The sequence below is a fragment of the Lepidothrix coronata genome, unplaced genomic scaffold, assembly GCF_001604755.1.
Source record: "Lepidothrix coronata isolate B3197 unplaced genomic scaffold, Lepidothrix_coronata-1.0 Scaffold319, whole genome shotgun sequence".
Classification (NCBI taxonomy): Eukaryota; Metazoa; Chordata; class Aves; order Passeriformes; family Pipridae; genus Lepidothrix; species Lepidothrix coronata.
Genome location: NW_016690499.1, coordinates 386,944 through 393,608, shown reverse-complemented (window position 1 = coordinate 393,608; position 6,665 = coordinate 386,944). Strand labels below are relative to the sequence as shown.

At 54.7% G+C, this 6,665-nt stretch overlaps 1 protein-coding gene across 1 annotated transcript in view; it reads right to left on the bottom strand.

Annotated features, from left to right (window-relative positions):
• EPS8L2 (EPS8 like 2) overlaps positions 1 to 5,851 on the bottom strand; it is a 49,425-nt gene extending 43,574 nt beyond the window's left edge. The window contains exon 1 of the mRNA XM_017838006.1: positions 5,575 to 5,851. The gene's annotated coding sequence lies outside the window, so the exon portion shown is untranslated. The remainder of the gene's footprint in view (positions 1 to 5,574) is intronic.
• Positions 5,852 to 6,665: the final 814 nt, after the last annotated feature.

The following is a 6,665-nucleotide window of genomic DNA, read 5'->3' as shown; positions in this document are numbered from 1 at the left end:
ACTCCTGCCCTGCCCCTTCTATTGCAAAACAGGAGGAAAATAATCCAACCCCACATTTTCTCTGTGTTTTTCACATCCAGCCTACTCTGGCGGGAATGCCAGGTTGGAGTGATCATGCACCTGGATGCTAGACTGGAGTCTCCCTTCACCAGTTGGGTTCCCTGCTGTGGAAACTCTGCAGGGGCAGCTGGAGATTGCTGACTTACTCCCTTTGGGAATCATGGAAACAGAGAATAAACAGACAGAATCACGGAATCAGCCTTTTGACTTCAGTGGGGCCAACTGTCATTTCCACAGCTCAGATGTACCACTCCCCTCCTGCAGTTCAGGAGGGTTTGTGTTCTCCAGGTGAATAAACCTGTCCTGTTGTGGCCCGGTCCCAAACCCATCAGGAGATCAGGCAGGGATGCTGGAGTGCAGGTGCCTGGTGGTACAAGATTCTTCCCCTTGCCAGCCCGGGGGACTCTCTTCTCATGTGGAACTGAGCATGGATCAAGCCTGTAAAGTCCATGTATGAATTCCAATCAGAGGATTTGCCTGGGTGCAGTCTGGGATTACCCTCTCCATCACAGAGGTCCTGCCTGTGTCACATGTCAAGGGACAACGTGCAAAACCCTTTTTGTGGTCAGTGTACATGGACTGAGGAGCCACCCCTGCTCTTAACCTTACATCCACACCTGCACAGCCTACCTGGCTACATGTTATTCCTCTTCCTTCTCCAAGGACTTTTGAAAGTCCAATATCTCAACCCAGGAGCAATGCCAGGAGCATCAGGTACTGAAAACAGGACAAACTGCCTGACTGTGAAAGTCAGTGTTCCAGGTTAACCCACAGGAATGGCCAGAGACAAGTCCATTTGCTTCTTCCCCAGAGGAAGACGTTAAATATCTTTCCAGGGAAAAGAGGTTTTAATTAGTGCTCCCTTCTGCATAGAGCCTGGCTCTCCTCCTCTGTCTCCTCAGCCAAACACAGCTATAATTAAGAGGCAGCAGTATCAGAAATGAGAGCAGGCTCCAGCCTGTGATTTATTAAGGGATATCGTGGGTGCAATTACCTTTCTCTCTCCTACTCTCCCCGGTGTTTTTATGAAGTGAATTCACTGATGAAAGGATTGTCTCGGGCTCAGGCAAATGGACACCTCTGTGTTTATCTTGGCACCGAGAGCGAAGGCAGAGTCACTGCTTTGCCTTCATACAGTCACCACTGAAAGCCTGACAACTGACTTACTATAGATCCTGGAATGCTTTGGGTTGGAAGGGACCTTCAAGCCCATCCAGTCCCACCCCTGGCCATGGACAAGGACACCTTCCACTAGCCCAGGTTGCTCCAAGCCCTATCCAACCTGGCCTTGGACACTTCCAGGGATGGGGCAGTCACAGCTTCTCTGGGCAACCTGTGTCAGGGCCTCCCCACCCTCACAGGGAAGAATTTCTTCCCACTGTCCAACCTAAACCCACCATTCTTCAGCTGAAAGCCACTCCCCTTTGTCCTGCCACTCCATGCCCTTGTGAAAAGGACATGGAGGAGTTTGGAGGACTCGGAGGAATTTGTGTCCGCACGTCTCAATTCTGACTGGTGGCAGTGGTGGGACGAGGAGCAACCCAGGGGAGTCCTGATGGTGGCAATGAGCAGTGACAGGCCAGGACAAGCCACTGGCCTTGTCCACAGCAGTGAGATGAGTCAGGTTTGGGGTTCCCTTTGTATTTGCTGGTGAGAGAATTTGGGGGACACGTGGCTTTGGGTGGCAGCTCCAGTTCCGATAGCCAACACCCGTAAGGCATGAAGAGATTCCAGCTATCTTGGCTCCCAGACGGTTCCCACTTTTGGTCATCTTCAGCGAGAGGGAAGTTAGGTGTAAACAGTCTGGGGGAGGGTGGTGTTGACTCAGCCTGTGCCTGTTCACCTGGTCTTAATCACCGTCCCAGCAGCAGCACTATTTCACTTTCTGAACCAGCCATGGGGTCTGAACTTTGATTTATTGCCATTCGGATGGGCTGCACTTTACCTTTGTAGTATATAAATCTGGACAGGCTGAGACTGATAAGACAGAGGGAAAAAAAAAACAAGAAGGATCCAGGAAGGACTAAACTTAAACAAGTTCAAAGTATGAAAAGCTTCTGGGGGCCAGTGCCCCAACCAGAAACCAAAAATAGGAAAGAATTTCCTGGCCTGTTCCAAGGTGGTGTTGAAAGACCCCAACCCACAAATGTGGAGTGTTACTGCTCCACCAGCCAGGCAAGGAGCTGCCCTCACCTGGGGCAAGGCTGGGTCAGAGGCCCATGAGCCATGAGGGCTCATTTGTGCCACACCTGCCCATCCCGACAGCCGGGGCTGTTGCAAAATGCCATCCTGCCCCTTCCTGCCCTGGGTCTTGACACTCAGCTCCTCCATCCAGCTGAAATGGCTGAGAGAAACTGTGGCAGTGTCCAGGGAGTGGGAAAGGAGAAGTGGGTTAATAGCTCAGCGGGTGAAGACCCAGCTGTGGACTGGATGTGGGAATGTGCCCCTGGCACTGGAGATGAGGATTTTGACATGTGAGATGTATTTGCCAGTCTCAGGAGGATAAGGAGAACCTTTGTGGGAGATGGTTGTGAGAGGGGTTGTTTGGACTCTGCTCTGAAGGCAGGGATGGATGTGAGGGCAGAGCATCCTGAGCAGGGTCTGACTCTCTGCCAGACGGGCCGGAGCAGCTCAGCCTCTGCCATCACCCTCTTGCCTTGTGAGGGTCCCCTCATTTCACTGTGCCTGCAGGAACAGGCACCTCCAGCCTTGCTTGGTGCTTCCAACCAAATCAGGGCCCTGGCAGCTTGTCTGGGCACTTCAGGCCCTGTCCCAGGGCAGCTGAGCAGGCAGAGCCTGTGACTCCCCACCTCTTCCCAGGGGCTTTTGTTCTGTTCCTCAGCAGATCCTCAGTGGCAGTGAGCACGTTGCAGTAACGCCCTCGGGAGCACTTGGGGAGTGGGAACAAGGGCTGGGCTCTCCTGGGGAATTGCAGTGCAGGGGAATGGGGAAGATCTCCAAACCGGTCCAGCTCAGCTCCACACCCGTCCCTCCCTTCTTAATTGCCATTCCTCCTAATTTACCTGGATTATCAGGAAATAAAATGCCAGGGCTTTTTTGGTTACCCCCTGGCAGTGTGCATTTTGGTTTTGGAGGCAGTACCATCGCCAGCCCAGGAGAAAGGAAAACTCTTGCTCCCTTGGGAAAGGACAGACTCTTGCCTGTGACTGTGCACAGAGGTGGCCTTGTCCATGTGGGAACAGCATGACACCAGTGTGTGGGATCGGCTCTCCCAGGATCCCCTTCCTCTCCTCCTTGATACCCATTTGATGCAGGAACACTAAATACTTTAGGGATGGGTGACAGCATATTTTTCCCTGAGCCTGACATTTCAAACCCTCTGCAAGCAGACAGAGATGCTATTCAGAGCCTCCCCACTCCATGAAAATCCTTAATGTTCCTCTCTGCTGTGTTCCTGACTGTGGTCTTGTGGGCATATGGAGATCTGGAGCCACGCTGTGATCTCAGGCCTCCTGGACCTCCTTGGATCTCGTGTCCTGTGTCACTCAGGCGTCGTACAGTGCCTGGCACCACTTCTGGTGGTGCAAACACAATGTAGTTGGACAAATGGAAGGGTTTCTGGAGGTACCATCCTTCCCCTTCCTTTGAGTGGGAGCCTTGAATAGCTCCTTGGCAGGCAGGTGGGTGTTTTCCTGGGCACCTGCTGAACCTTGGCCGAAGCAGGTGGCTCAGGAGGCTGTGCTGGCAGAGTCACGTGGTGCTGGATCTGCTGGCACTGCCCTGCCAGGCAGACACCTCACTGCTGATAAAGCTTTACTGGAGGGCAGGAGACCATCCCTGTCAGTCCGGGAAGTCATTGGACTTCTTGGAGGTCACTAGGGCGGGCTCATAAGGTTTGACTGTTTTTAGAGGGTGATATTTTTATTGCCAAAGCAATAGAGGCCGTGCACTCCCGTCTCCCCAGGGGAAGGGCAGCACTGACAGCTCCTACAGAAAGGAGACTCGAGGCCAGACCAGCCCCACGCAAGGAGAAAAACACCGAGTCTTCCTCAAAGCCACAAACCCGCCCTGATCCAGCACTCCACACCTTGGCATGGAAGGGAGAGAACAGAGTGCGACAGAGACACAGCTCCAAAGCACCCCCGGAGCCAGCCCTCTGGGAATAATACTCCGAGAGTCCCTCATGCACTCCGGGCTTATTTCATATGGATGTTTCTCAAGCCCACACAAGCCAACACATTTGTTCTCCCTGTTTTACTCCTTCCTTTGTTGCCACAAGGACTGGAACCTCCTGAGTCCTGTGGTGCATTAGTGTCTCTTCTGAACCTTTCATTTCTAGAATGATTCTGTGGCCCTACAAAAAGTATTTTGTTTCCCAGCACATTCCAAGCATGTCCAAGCCTTGGTTTTAAACCGGGCCGAGCACCGACCTTTGCCTCTCACAGACACATTCCCACAGTGAATCCCAAGCCCTTCTTCCCGGTCCTCCTTTAAAGGGCTCCTTGATTCAGCATCACTGCCTGCCCTTTCTGTCTGTGGAGGACTAATTTTCCTTCTTAATCAACTGAAAACTCCATCACGCAAGGAAATGGAGCCAGGAATGTGCTGCTGCCTGCGGCATCTGCGGGCGAAGCCCTGCGTGGGTCCCTGCTGTGTCAGCCGGGGGCTGAGCCTCTGGCTGTCATTATTTCTACTAAGAAAAAGTCCTTTTTAGGGGCAGATCCCAGCCCAGTGCTGGCGCTCCTGGACGAGCAACCGCCGATGGATCCGATCCCCGTGGCAGCGTTTCGGAGCAGCCCAGCATCGCAAGCGTTACTCCCCGTTGGCCTAATTACAGCGGGGCAATCACCGGATTTTACTCCTGTGCCGTGTCACAGTTACTTCCAGTATTTAAAAATAATGGCAGTCACATCATTCGTCCCTGAGCCTTGTGCTGGGTGCAGTTTGCACGGGCATTTTCCAGGCACAGAAGTGAAAGGGGACGGGAACGCTGCGCTCCGGCTCTTAACGCAGAGGGAGGCAGAGCTGTCACGGCGGGGAGCGCGGCAGCTCCGAGCTTCCCTCCGTGCCCAAACAGGGTGGTGGGTCCTGCCAGGGTCGGGGCAGGGAGAGCACACCCACCGAGAGCAGCGGCTCATCCATGGGCCCGGCGGGGAACGGCGAAAATTCCACGCGTGTCCCAAAACGAGGAAACCCCGAGGTTTGCAAACAAACAGCTGCTCAAAAGTACGTCTCCAGACTTAATTAGGAACAACAAAAAAAGCCTCATTCTGTGCCAAATGGACATTTTGCTGCCAAGAAAGTGCCACCTACTGGATCTCTCCCGGTGGGGAATCGCCAGGACGGGAAACAAACCCAGAAAACGCAACACTGGGAAAAGTACAGGTTTTTACCCTTTTTTATACTGTAACAACAGAAAACTACCCAGATAGTTCTCCCAGCCAAAGCCCCTCCCCAGCCACACTCCCTCCACAGCGGAATCAGCCAGACTTTTGAAGTGGATAAATGTTGGGGAGGGGGATGTGAAGTTTTAGGTTTTGAGGAGGGACTCACCGGTGCTGAGAAGCCGCTCTCGTCTCCCGCAGTTCCCTCAGCTCCCGCGTGTTCTCTCCCAGTTTTCCGTGCCCTCCTAGTTAAATCCTGCTGCCATTCTCCAGCAGCCAAGCTCCCTCTGCTCTCCCTGCGCAGCTTGCGATCCCGGTGCCCCAGCCGCTGGAGGGGAACCCGAGGCAGAGCCCACCCGGCACCCCGGCCTGGGGGTCCCCGTGCTTGGCTTCCTGCTGCCCTTTCCTCCCGGTGCCGCTCGCCCCGGTTGTCTGAGAGCAGGTGACAGAGGTTTCTTGGCAGAGCAGAGAGGAGGGGAGGGATGTGGAAGCAGCGAGAGGTGGAGCTGGGACCCGGAGCAACAGGTTACTGTGTAACCAGGGCTGGTGGCCCCAGGAGCGCCGGGGGCTGTGCGGCCTTCGCCCACTCCCCGGGCAAGGGGACCGAGAGCCCAGGGCGTGTTAAACTTCAGGTTTCCTGCACCCGAGAACATTTTGTACCCAATGGGGAGGTTAAGGCGGCGAGGGGAGGTGAAGGAGTGCTTGGATCTCGGTTTTCCATCGCCGGTGAGGGAGGGGACGTGCTGCCCGATCGCCTCGTGGGGGAACAAGGCCCCTTTTGTGCAGCCCAGGGCTCTCCTCGGCGCCGGCTCACGGGTTGTTTTCCTCCAGCGCCGCTCCTGCCTTCTCTCCCTTCCCTGATGTCTGCAGCAGGGAAAGGTGCCCGGAGATGGGGAGAGAGGGCAAAGTGTCCCCTCTCTCCCGGTCCCCAGAGCACTGAGGGGTGTGGGGGAGAGCATCCATCGGGGTACCCTCTCCATGGCACTGTGCTCCTTGGGGTTACCTGGCCATAAAGCCCCTCATCTTGCCCCAGCTCTTCCATGAGAGTAGGTTTAGGTTGAGTATTGGGAAGAAATTCTTCCCTGTGAGGGGGCTGAGGCCCTGGCACAGGTTGCCCAGAGAAGCTGTGGCTGCCCCATCCCTGATGAAAGCCTAGTGCAGGCCCCTGTCGTTGCTCACACTGTGTGCCCCTGTACTTGTGTGCCAGAGAGAAACTGCACGAGACCCTTTCTGCCACAGAATCCTGGAATGGTTTGAATT